Here is a 14591-nt window from a genome sequence, read left to right as displayed (position 1 = left end):
AGTCCTATTTCTATATTCATACTCTCTCTCGATACAACTTTTCCTTCTTTCTTTGTCTACTCCGAGCTGCTTTAATCAATATCACTGCGCCCTTTGGTGTACTGAATTAACTTAGGATTTGACAACTTTCTTTTTCCCATTTTTTCTCAATAAAATGGGGACCTACACTTGCGTCCACATAAGGCTTGGTAAAGTGGCATTCTAAAGCTGACATTGATGGTAAATGATCATCCCAGTTTTCCTTAAAACTCCACCTCTCAACATATCTTATTTTTCCTGAATCGCTTCCTCACTTTTACCCTTCGTTTAAGGATGATAGACGGTGCTCATTTTCAACTTGGTTTCCAAATATTTAAACATCTCTTACTCTTTTTCATCAGTTAAGGATGAAAAGTGATCTCATATATTCACGTATTATCACCTTTAAGTATTTGAACTTCAGATTCCACTCTTTCCAATTTGTTTATTAACTCCTCGGTGGTCTTAATTACATCTAATCCTTTCTGTCCACATAAGGCATCTGTTACCATACAACTTTGCTTAGGTAGTTGTTAATGGATTAATTTAGAATCTTCTGTTAACCTTAGTCAAAATTTCATTCTTGAAGACTCAACGTATAGTTGCTTTCCTTCTGATCTTTGGAGAAAAATCCTTGGGCACTCCACACAGACTTTCTTATTCCTTGAATAGCTGAGGACATTATTAATAAATACAATTTGCTTATCCAAGTACTCCTTATACACCACGTTCCTTAATTCCTTATAGTCACCTGATACACTTGTTATTTCACATAATATCACCGGAGCTTGTAATGTTTATAACTCATTTTAATCATAATCCCTAATATGTTCTCAAGTTAGATCTTAAGTTAATTCTCGAGACATAACACACTTCCTAATCCATCTTGAAATTTCCTTCTTATATCTGGTTATCACTATTTTTCTTTAAATTTCCATATATCTTGGCATTTCTTCAACAAATTAAATACTTTATACTGTGAATTCCCTGTGGGATATCATTTCTTCATTCTTTTACTTGTAGCATCCAAGTGCTAGAAGAAAACCTGGGGATATCGTGATCGTTCTCCTGGGTGCATAAATTTCCTCTTACTAATTTCTAGCATCATGATCCATTATCTTCTCTTGACATCTCCTTATCTCCCCCTTAACAATTTCGATTGAAAGGTCATACTATCCATCCTGGCTCCTTTTGGATAATAAACTCTGACTTCCAATTCCAACTTCCAAAATTCCATAGATAATTCTTTTGGTACAGTTTCTATGTTGGTTCTCTCCTTTTTTCTTATCGCTTGCCTCTACCTTTGCTTTTCCTCGTGAATACATATTTCAAACTCTTATGGTCCGTATATATCTTACACCTTTCTCCATACATATCATGTTTCCCAATCTTTCAAAGTGAATATTATTACTGCTGGTCCCAAATTATGAGTAGGATACTTCTGCTCATAAGGTTTCGGTTGTCTGGATGCATATGTAATAACTTTATTATGCTGCATCAACACATCTCCTATTCCCTTTTGAGAAGTATCACTACCACCTACCAAATCTCCTTGATACTTTCAAAATGATAAAACAAGTGTTGTGACCATTCTCTCCTTTAACTTCACAGAACTTTCTTTACACTTTACCATTTCATATAAACTTCTCGCTATTCCTAGTAAAATTCATCAAGGTGTTGCAATCTTCACGAACCTTTGAACAAATTTCCGATAATAACCGTCCAGTAATAAAACTTCTTACTTTTTTTGGTGCTTTTGGTCTTTCTTTATTCAAAATGACTTTAATTTCTGCTGGATTCCCTTTGGTCTCCTTCCCACTGACTATTTATGCTAAGAATTATGCTTACTGCCATCAAAGTTTTCACCTTGTAAATTTTACATATAACTTCTTTCTTCCCCGACTCCCCAGTTGTCATTAAATGCTTCGCTTGGTCCTCCATTGACTTTAAATAACACAAATACAACTCATCCAGATATTTCTTAAAGCTTCTGTCCATCAAGTTTAAATATTATTAGTATATCGGTTAATCCAAATGACAATACTAGAATTTTATAGCAGCAATACTTAGTTTTGAAATTATCCTTGATATGTCCATAGGTTCAATCTCCATTGATAACATCCAAAGCTTAAATTATCTTATAAAATACTCTGCTTCTTTCTTTTGATCAAATAAATCATTAGTTCGAGGTAACGGATATTTACTCTCGATAGTAAACTTGTGGAGCTTTCACTAGTCGACACAGAATCTCCTACTTCCATATAACAAATAATATCGGTGCACCTTATAGGATACACTGGGTCTAATCACTTCTTCTTCTAACATCTCTTGTATCTGTTTTACTAACTTCCTCATTTTAACTGGTGCTATTTTGTCTAAATCCTTGGTTACTGGCTTCGTCTCAGGTGCTAAGTCAATCGCGAGCTTCATTTCTCTATCTGGAGGAAATGTTGGTAACTCATCTGGGAACATATCTTGAAACTATAAAATCTTCAAGTTCTGTATGCTCTTGGCTTTTATTTATAATCGCCATAGCGCTTACGTCTTGGTCACTGTAACCTCTTAACTTAAATCATTGTTAACAAGTTCTTAACCTTCCTTCGTCCTCTAAACCTCATCATCTTCTCATTTGGCATCTTCGAAACTATCTTCTATCACAATGGTCTATCTGGGTATCACGCTTAAATAGTTAATCCATTCTTAGAATAATGTCAAATCCTCTTATCTCAAATGATATCAATTCTTCATAACTATTGCCAGAAACCTCAATTCCACCATTGGTACTTACTTATTTAACAATTACATGTTCTTGACTTGCTAGTCCTTTAACCATAATCTTATCAATTTAACAGGGTAATTCATCCTATCAACAAAACCTTGAGAGATAAACAATCAAATTTCTCTCACATCTTTTAATAATTTAATGTGTAAGGTATCTACAATAATCATTCACGTCACCGCATTCATATTCTAAAAACATATTTCACAGACAAATCATAAACTCTCGTTCTTGGAGACGTATTCCTTATTGAAGTAGATTCCCTTGACTCTTAGTGCATCCTTCACTGGGGCTAGTGATTGTAATCCTTGCTGTATGCCCTGGTTTCCTTTCCATGCATGAGAGGTAGCTGGAACTTTGCCCGCTTGATTTACGATAGGTTGAATTTTGTTTGAAAACCTTTGCAAAGAACGACAGTACAACGAGGCAACTAGAAGGATTCACAATTTAATAGACTTAAAGTTGAATAGATAGAAGAAGTAGTGATTTAAATATGATGAGACAACCACATTGGTACTTAAGATGGCCAGTCTTTCGTACCATATGGCATACAACATATGATTAGGTGGCATCCCACCTGACTCTTTGTCATTCTGACAAAGCATCTCACCATAACACTGTTTGTCCCAATCAGAAAGCAAAACTTGAGGGAAAATTAAATTTGAAAGGGATGCAATATCCTCCTTTTTGATATTATCGCAAAGAGTTTATTAAGAAAAGAGGTTCATACATATTTAGGAATCAAAAAGGAATATACGTGGTAATATTGGAGACAAGAATGATACCATTGGTCACCATCCACATTTCACCTGTATTCATCTTTCGAGCTTGTTCAATCATATCTCCATTGTTTCTTATAACAACTTTAGAAATATGCTGAAATACCTTCGCAAATTAAGCATTATGGTAGATTTTTACTTGTCACATCTTGCGTCTTTAACATCGCACCTACACGTATAATACTTTAACAATTCGATCATAATGGCGTTCTTACCATATAACTTCGAGTTTCTTCCTTGAAAATAACCACTAATCATTCAACATAACGATCCTTTTGTTAATAATATTCTTCTTTTAGAAAAGTCTGGAAATCTTCCCAATCTTCTTCGATCATGCTCAGGCTCCTTTTAAACCAATAAATTCCTTAAAATTTAATGGTCTCTGCAACTGGATGAATAATTACTCCGTACGCGGATTCTGTTATTAATCTTGTCAAACAATATTTGCACCTTACCGTTAGGAATAATCAACTTCTTCATAATCGCGGGTTACTTTGTTTTCTGAATTAAAAATACCAAGTCTGAAACAAGTATCCTTCTAGCTAATCCGTGTCTTTTAACAAACAAGAAACTCAAGTAGTAACTTGACAACCAATGTTTAAAACTTATTTTATTCCAAAAAGGCTTTTAGAAATTTTGTAAGGAAAAATCTTTTTCGAAAACTTATTTAAATTTTTTTTTTTGAAAATCACAAATCTGGTTGTCCTTACTATATGAGTTGGTTGTTGTCCTTCTTATAACCAGATACCAAGTTAAAGAAAAGATCACACAAAGGTCCATTCACTTCCATTTATCTCCTCTCATTCATTGGGTCTATTACCTTCCTTAATCGATGAAAACTTCAATTGTCGTTGCATATTATCTTATTCGTAGCTTCATTTCAAAGCTTCCATACTGGTAGTACTCCCATCATCATCTTTGCAATCATTAAGTGGAACAGGTCTATCTAATAGCCAACAAGTCTATTTCATAGAACAAAGTTTGCTTACATCACGTCACAATCACTACTTTATATATCACATTTATCATAGCACCATCATCTAATTTTACGAAAATTCCAGATCTACACTTTTCTCTCTAACTCTTTCAAAATTCCTCTAGTCCATCCCACAAGCTAATCACGGGTGGTCTATTCACTAGTGGCTCCATTTAATCTGGTAACAGCTATCCTCCAAAACACGTGAATCTTCTTTCTAAAATCCTTCTCACCTTTATTAATATCTCATGTACTTACCATTTACTGTAGCTATCACATCCGTTCTCGTAAATACTGTTGTTCCATAAGACAGGTTTTTAAACTGAGGGTATAGAACATGGTGTAGAGTAAACTGAAGAGATACACTCACAACCAAATGTCTAGTAAAACAAAAATGAACAGATGGAGGTTCTTAAATAGGTAGTCTCGTATCAAGAGGTGGTAGAATAGCGTATAATAACTTGAAGAGGTGCAACTGTCATAACAGAGGGTAATACCAAGGTGCAAATCAAATCAGGGAAAAGATGACAATCCTCGAACGGAAGGCTCCAAATGATCAGATGATACCGGGAAAACAGGATCTGCCATTGCCGTTGTCTGGAAATCACAGTCGCAAGCTAAAAATCCTGAATTGCAACACGACCATGCCAGAGACCTACTATATAGTCGCACTCATCCTCACGACGTCTTATCTTTCTATTTCTATTCCTAATCCTAACCCTCTACCCAATCCCGACAATATAGGCTTGTTTCAGTGACTTATAACCTGTAGCTCTGATACCAACCTGTGGCGCACTCCAAACCCGGGTCAGAAGTTTGGGGTCCACAACACATACACAATATATATAAACCTGTATAAAAAATATTATTTGCAATGACCCTGCTTTACATAACCACGGACCACAACAGGTTAAAGTATGAAAAAAAGCCACAACCTTAACTTTTATTGCAACGTACCAAATCCCAACTAATTTAACTTACAAGGAATAATAAAATTATTCTTACAATCTTACTATCTCTCTACCGTGTGAAGCTCCTTGCTAGCTCGATCCAACTCATACTGGAACCTTAGCCCGCACTTTGGACTGAGGAACTTCACTATCATCCATATCATTTTCAACTGTAAAATATAAAAAAAGAATCGCAAAGCTTAACTAACTAGCTCAGGAAGTAATAACAATGATAATTGAGGTTAAGCAATGTTTAAATGGAATGATTTAGAAGAATCAAGTTTATTGTTAAACAATAATTAGAATTGGATATTCATTTTAAGTTTTTAAAACCAAGGTTAGGCTGCTGATTTGTCACGCACTAACCCCGAGCAAAGCACACAGCACTGCTCTAATTACTGCATATAAGGCACACATTGGCCTAACTTGACCATTGATATGGTCTGACCACGAATCTGGTCCACTAAAAAAAACTATCCAATTCTAAAGCAGTTCAATATGGTAAACAATATAATTCGATAAAACAAGATTATAATCATGATGGTTAAACACTTGAATAAGATCATAAGAAAACTCATGGATATCTCAAGGGTATATCAGGGTATGTATAAGAAACGGTTTTCAGTCTGTAAAAAGGATCAGGTATTAGACCAATAATGATTTTTCAAGGTATAGTTCTTTATGTTATAAAGATGGTTGGAGTATAAAAGTTTCAATGCTTTCAAACAATTTGTTCCAGTGTTTGGTGTTTGGTAGTTATACCTTTGGGGAGTAGTATCATATTTGTGTGATTTGTATCTGAGGATCAACAAAGGATGGTTTACAAAGAATAAGGCTTATGGCTCAAGATCAAGAAAAATCAGGGTTAAAGGTTAAATAGTTTAAAACACTTGCAATATAAAACATGAGTTATTTTGAATAATAGCGACATGTTATGAAACAGTTCGAAAATATTTGCAATATATCTTGAAAAAAAAGTTCAGAAGTACTTGCCTTACAGGGCTTTACAACTAGTACTGATCAACTCTGAGCCGACTCTACCGCTCAGGCTTTAATGTCCAAACCACTAGATCACATTGGATTACTCAGGTTTTTCTGTTGAAACTCTATTGAGCTCGTCGACTGACTACTAGGTCATCTTTAGTCCAACGTCCACTTTCGGTTTCCCGACTAGAACCTACAGGGTCAAAATACTCTATGTTAGACACCTAGTTATGCTTGACATATCCTCGCTAACAACCTACCCATACTATAGCATATTCCGACTCGTAATTATTCAGGTTATAATAACACAAATAACAATTAGGGTTCACGTTCTCAAAATCGGTTCAGTGTTCATTTTCAGAAAATACGTATACTCGTCATTTTATGAAATTAGGGTTACTGAGTTTTGGACATAACATTCATCACAACATACAATCAAGTCGTATAAAGTATAAGTATATATATTCACTTGACGTCTCGATAATTACCGGATATGCTCCCGCATTTCCATAGTTGATTTCCCGAAAATCGGGTAGCGTCTCCTTTGTTTATCGGAGCTACCCGTTGAAACATCAATCGACGTCAAACCACAAAGTTCACAACAATAACAACTTACAATAATTCACCAATCCATTCTAAAAATTCCCAATCACCGATACAATTCAATAATCATAACCAACTCAACCATCCGATATAGTATTTACTAATAACTAAGTCGGTCCAGAATAAAACATAACACGAAATGTTATTTATTTAAAAAAATATTAGGACTCAGAATCGTGTCATCACAGTCCACTGTCGACTAACACAAGCAATAACCAACACGCCACATGACGCCTTGCCGGAAATACCACGAGGGGCGGCGATCGGCAACAATAGAACAGCGGCACAGCACACAGCAGTATACACAACAAATACGTATATATACTGGCACATAGGCCATGTTGGAGTTTCACTGAACTTACCAGAACAAGGGCGGAGGGGGGGGAAAAAGGGTAGAGTATCAGAGACGGGAACCGGGAAATAAAAGAAACAGCGGAGATGATGCGGAGTGAAGGAAAAAAAGAAGGGTGGGATTTTGTTTTATTTATTAATTTTTTATAAATTGGCCCTTATCTGAAAAATCAACACCTGGAACTTTGTTTTACCAGCAATTGCCACGTAGAACAGAAATATTAGGAAGGCAACACGTGTCTCAAGTTCCACTATAATCCAGAGTTTTATTCGTGTTTTGTAAAGTAACGAACCATCGCGTGAATAAAATAATTCTGAAAAATTCCAAGTAAAATTTTAAAATGTCCCAGATAATTCAAAGTTATTAAAAATAAATTTTTCAAAATTTTTAAAATATATTTGAAACGTAACTCGTATTCGCATTTTACAATTAACGAACCGAGCTGCACTTAAAATAATTTCAGAAAATTACAAAAATAGCCTTAAAAGGTTACAAATATCCCGAAGTTTGTAAAAACATAAATTTTGAAATTTTGAAATAATTTTTGAAACACAATTTATACCCGCTTTTCACGAGTAAACGAAACAACGCGCATGTGAAATTAATCTCAAAAATTCCCAAAATAATTTTAAAATTCTTGGAATATTCCGAACTTAAATAAATATGAGTTTCATAATTTTTAAAGAATTATGGAATTTAATACAGATTTTACAAATAAATGTAATCAAAAATCATACAGGGAATAATTGATAAAATATTGATTTCTAAATTTTGTAAAATCCCAAAAATAATTATTGAAATTATAAAATCATGAAACTAATTTTAGAGACAATCCAAATATTTACGGATTTAAAATTGTAATAAAATCACCTTTAAAAATAAAACAGAACAATATAACTCAATTTTTAACTACACATTCCAATCTTTTACACCAATAAATCATAGACAAATAGTATATATCAACACACTGGTGCCAAAACCTAGACACATATTTTATTTAATCAATACTTCCACAATTACATATTTAAATAGTTCAAAAATACACGAGTCGTTATAAAAACAATAGAAGATATGCATGAAGAGTTGGACAGCTAGAAGACTTGTAGAAGATAATATCTGATTGATTATTTTAGGAGACAGAAATATTCCATATCAATTAGAAGATATCTTGTAACTGTGTAATATATAAACACACTTAGGGTTTACACTATAAGTGTTATCTTTTACGAGAACATTATTTATTGTAACCTAACAGCTCTTAGTGATATTGTTCATCACTGAGAGAGTAGTTTAACCTACTTTGTAATAGAGCTTATTATATTGAATAAACTTGATTACTGTTACATACTTGTGTTCTAAATCGATTTGATTGTATAAATACTATATTCAACCCCCTTCAATAGTGTTGTGTGACCTAACAAAGTGATTTTCCTTGCAGGTATAGCTGGATTTTGGAGCTATGAGAGGAGTGATACACTTGTGAGAATAAGTGTAAACACGAGTGGAGAGAAGAGTGAAGCACTTTTGAGGTACATAAAATAGAATCACACACTCACAGTGAGAAAGAAAGAGGAACACCATACCTCATTCCTATCCCTAAACATGGTTCTTGATACTTCGGGTCTTAAATCTGTTTATGATTGGATCCTAATTCTTAGGGACCTAACATTTATAGATTGGATTAGAATACTTTGAGACCTAACAAGTTGGGAGCTAACAATTGGTAATAATTGGTGATATCACAGTTGGGAGGTATAAGGAGTTGGAAATATTGGTTAACAGGATGATAAACGGTGAAGTCATTCTTGCAGCTATTAAAGGGAAATGGTTGATCAGACTCTGACTTGTTATTTCTTTTCCAACCAAGTAAAATATGAGAATTCCTTCAGACAACAGCATACATTCCTTCTCAAAGGAGGAGATAAAAGCTTAAGTAGTAGTTTGGAGGATTCCTCAACTAAGGGGGAGAAATAGCAGGAAGGAGGAAAAAGGTAAAGCATATATACACCACACCACACCATTGTTGTTTGAAACTATGGATCCCATTGTACGGGAGAGGTGGTAAACACGTAGGTGATTTCCTAGTTATCAGAAGAAACCACACCACACCATTGTTGTTTGAACGGGAGAGGTGGTAAACACGTAGGTGATTTCCTAGTTATTAAAAGAAGTGGATTGACTCATTACTCTTCTTCATAAAGGGAGAAACTGTTTTCCAAAAAGGGAGTACCATTGGTTTTTATCTGCGGATCCTATTGTACCTGAGAGGTTGTAAACGAAGGTGATCTCCTTAAGCAGTTGATTCTCATAGGGGAGAAGCAAGAGAGATATGTGCTTCTCAACAGGAAATGTGGTTGTACAAAAGAAGCTGCTGATAATTACTTCAAGACTAAGAAGAGTTATCTGGCAGAGATTTGAAGAACAAGGTAAATGAAGATGAAACTAATTGAAGACCAGTTCAGTGCTAGAGGAACAAGCATCTTTCATTTCAGTTACTTAAGAAATCTGGAAATGCATTATTTGATCCAGAAAACCAGTAGCATTATTTACAAGCCCTGGTACTTTAATTTTTCCAAGTTGTTAGTTGAGTTATCCTCTATATTTAATTTGTTTTTTAGGTTTAACAATCAAATATGGGGAGATTGTTGGTGAGACTGCGTAGCTGTATGAACAGTTACGTGATAACTCAACACGAGAACAATACTAGAACAGGACAGATTAATAATGCTACGACTACACAAGAAATCAGAAGAAATAAAGACTAAGAAAATATAAAGAATCAAAAGATTAGAATAAAGCTTGAACTTTATTTACAGGTTACTGAAAAAATTTCATTAATATGATCATGCCTCAATGAAGAATAAAGGTTAAATGCTTTCAGGGTTTCAGAAATGATGAAGATTCAGTGTATAAGTGCTACCAGAAGATTTCAGTGTATTGGCATTGATTGAAGATAAGCAGTGTTCGAAGCATAGGAATCTGAAGAATTGAAGACATGGTATAGACAGAGGTTAAAGAAGACAACTACAGTCTTAAAGTTATACTCAATGACAGGAGTTCATTTATATGTTCAAGCGTCAGTGAAGAACAGTGAAGGAAGTATTCAAGATTGTTGTGGCAATGAAGACGTCGTCTAAAGTACCAGAAAAGATTCCAGTGAAAGTACATTTGTTTATTGACAGTCAGTGTTCGAAGTGATAAAGTTGTTGCAAGCTTAATAATGTAATCAAGGCTATAATACGAAGACCTGAATCGGGGTTAGTCATTTGTGAACCAGAGCAGTTGCACTAGGCGTCAACAACTCGTGAAAGGAATCTGGGTATTAGTTTCAGAAGAATTGTTAAGTTGAGGGACATACTTGGATTGAACGTTTATCTGTTAAAGTACGAGAAGAGGTGCGCGGGGTATACAGCTAAACTGCTTGAGGGGCTGGCCAAGTTCAAAGTTTAATTGATAAATTAAATAAATTTATTTAACGGACTTTAATATAATTTATTTAATAAACTTAAAATGATTTATCCTATAAACTTTAAATAAATTTATTTTATGAATCTAAATTAGTTTATTTATATAAGTTATATTTAAATTTATTTTATAAATTAATTTAGTTACCATTTAAATTTAAATAAAAAGAAAACAAAAAAAAGAGGAAAAAGAAAAGAAAAGAAAAAGAAAAGAAAAAAATGGAAAAAAAAAAAACAAAACAAAAGAAAAAGAAAACAAAAAAATGAAAATGAAAAACAATAAAAAAACAACATGCAACCTTAGTCGTTGTGGAATCAAGTTAATAATAAAAGGAAATCAAGTTGGTTTTGTTTAGTTGGTCGCAGGTTGAGTTTCTGTGGTCGCCAGTTAACAAAACAAACCAGAACAAATTATCGGTCGTAGGTTAGAATTAAGTAGAATTAGCAAGCACTCACTCCTCAACTACATCTTTGTTGATATAATCAATTAATTTGTGTGGTTCAATTTCAGCCACACATTTGTGTGTAGATCCTATTATTATTATCGGATTTTATTATATATGCTGTTATTGTATTAGTTTAATAGTTTGCGGGTCCTCATTTCCTAACCCCGAGATTGAGGGCGCCATACTTAATTTCTTTCTTTGTTCAAATTTAGTTGTGAATTGAAGCTAGGAAGGGAATACAGGCCTTAGGAAATTTTGGAGCACATAAGTTACTGGGGACTGCTATTTGATTTAAACACCACTTGCATTTTCTTTTTCTTCTTTCATTTCGAACCAGCCCCACAGCCAAGGAGAGTGATGTACACGCGGTTAATCAACCAAACAACAAGGAGAGTGCATGCCACACTCCATTCTTGTGCACTAGATTAAACCAAGAAAAGACCTGCCAATTATTTTATTTGATTTACATCTTGGTTTCTTTTGTATATCAAACTGTGAATCATGGTTTCTTTTCTTTTGCACAAAGAAGACGGGTCCTTCCTGCGGTGCATCAATTAAACAAAGAAGAAAGCTGCCAATTCATTCTTCTTTCGCAATCTATTTGACTTATTTTTTTCGATTTGATAAATCAAATGCATGCATGCAAGTGTCTAGCCTGAGAGAAAAAAATAGATGTTGATTTTTAAATTAAATAATTAAATGAATTTAATTTCATTTATTTATTTAAAATAAAAAATCAACTTAATTATTTATTCAAAATTAATTATTGATGTAAAAATAAATAAATGAATGAATTGATTGTCATTTATTAATTTAATAAAAAATCAGCTATTGAATAAATAAATCCTGTAAATTTTCGGGTTGTAGTCCTCTGTATCTTCAATCCTTCTAATCTTCTAATCTCCGGTTTTTCGTACTTTAAAATCTTTTCAATCCTCTTGAGTACAAAAACCACATGACAGTATTTTTAAAAATAATACTCTGTTTCCTTTCACGGATCACTGACATCTAGTGCAAGGATCTGGTTCACAGACGACTAGTTCCGCTCTCAGGCCTTCATATTATACCCGTACAAACCACTGTTAAGTCTTCTACCAAATATAACCAACTTCACTAGGAATCCTTGAGGTCTTCACACTAATTCTGATAACTGCTTCGAATAACTCCAACCTTATTCTTCCGATGCCTGAACATTTTAATGAACTTCATACGGATCACTGTTGACGTCTTCTTCACTGCAGCTAATAAAACCATAGTGTATATTCCTAATAAACAATCTATATTGATTCTTGTGGAATATAGATTATTTCAAAGTCCTTGTTCTGTGTTGATTTATCCAAACCAGTATTGTTAAGTTATACATATAGCTTCAATCTTGCTTAAGAATCTCCCCATATTTGACTGTTACACCTGACGGTCAAATAATAATGGAGAAGCAACAGTTTATAGGATAACTCAACTAACCATAATCAAAAATCTTCAATCAGCTTTCAACTTTCAATCCTGGACTTGGAAATAATACTATTATATATCTACCACATCTTCTATATGCATTCAGCTTTAGCAGAGAACAGATTCTTCTCTCCCTTATGTAAAGTTGCAGATTGATACATCTTCCAAATACTGTCTTTAATAATCTTCAGATTTTCCCATAAAGCACATAGAAAATATTTTGGAACTCAGAAAATAGAAACCCAATAATCTTTCCCCTAAAGATGAAGAATCCCCTCCTTAGTACAATAAAGTTGGAAACTCCCCTTCTTAGTTTCAGAAAAACTATTGAATCTTAATAATCTCTATAATCTTTTATTCAATCTTCGCCCTTAGTTGAGTAATCCTTCAAAGTGTATCAGAGTGGAATCTTAGGATAAAAAAACCAAGTGAAAAGATTATATTTTAACCATTTCTCACACTGCAAGTGTGATTACAGTTTAGTGATCTCACATTGTGTTTCATTCCAGTCTACACTCAAGTGTTTGTTGTTAAGTGGCATTTATGTCCACTTAGAATGCTCTATAAAGGCTTGAATTGGTGTTTTGTACTCATGTTATTTGTGTTTTTGATGCATTTTTGTAGTTTTGCATTTTAGGCATAAATAAGGGATCAAAGGTTTAACATTGCTTTGGTGCTAAATTTGTGTTAGGATGGTACTCAGGAAGATTGCTCGAGGATTGCCATCTCAAAACATGCAAGAAAACAAGAAATCAGAACTTTTTCCAAAATGTCAGCGCGCCCGCGCTGTGCTAGCACGCGCCCGCACCAGAGAAGCAGAAGGATAGTGCGCCACGCTGATGAAGCGCGCGGCCGCACCGGGTCAAAAGCTGGGAATCCCGTTTGAAGTACAAGAATGATTTTATGGACTTCTCTTCTGATTGGGCTGCTATATAAGACAACTTAAAGACGTTTTCATAACAGAGCTTAAGGAGAAGATATTAAGAAGACCTAGGAGCACAAATACAACCAAGGCGAAGAGGATCTAGTTTATTCTTGTGATTCTTTATTTTAAGTTGTAATCTTCGATGCTAGTTTCCTTGTTTGTTGAACCTATACTCTTGTTTAACGTACTATGATTAACTATTCATATTTATAAAGAATAAGTTTATTATACCATGCTTTCATCGGAAACCACGGTGATGATGAGTTCGGTTATGGGCTAATCGTTATCGTGGGGTTCTAGTGGATTTACTTATGGATTTCAATAGTTAATATGTTTTGACACCTTAGTGTGTGGTGATTGTATGATTTCCTAGTATTGGTTGTGCTTATTCTTTTATGAGCGTCGCGAATTTATAAGATAGTGTGTTAATCTCTATTAAAGCGAAAGTGAATATAGGGGTTTAGAACTTGCCATGCTAGCATAGGTTCATGTATTTGATATGCATGATTCGTAGGTAAATTTAACCATCTTACTTGCCCTATGTAATCACGATAGATAACTTGTGCATTAAAGCATTATGTTGTCAAATTCTATAGACATATAGGGTCTCAATATAATTGGTGTCTATTCAGCTTCTAACTCTTTTATGGATGTCTGGTAGTAGGGTATTCGTACAATGAAAGTTGGCGTCTACTAGTTTCGTGTTATCTGATTAGTTTTCATCACCATTGCACCTATTGAATGAAGTAGTAATGAATTTAGAATCCCATGTTTGTGTTATATAAGTAAATCAACTTTTTAATCTCTTAGTTAATTGCATGTTAGTTAATAATCTTAGTTATAAATAATCTTAACTTGTTAAT

This window comes from Apium graveolens, unplaced genomic scaffold (genome assembly GCF_009905375.1).
Source record: "Apium graveolens cultivar Ventura unplaced genomic scaffold, ASM990537v1 ctg1912, whole genome shotgun sequence".
Classification (NCBI taxonomy): Eukaryota; Viridiplantae; Streptophyta; class Magnoliopsida; order Apiales; family Apiaceae; genus Apium; species Apium graveolens.
This window is presented reverse-complemented; position numbering follows the sequence as displayed.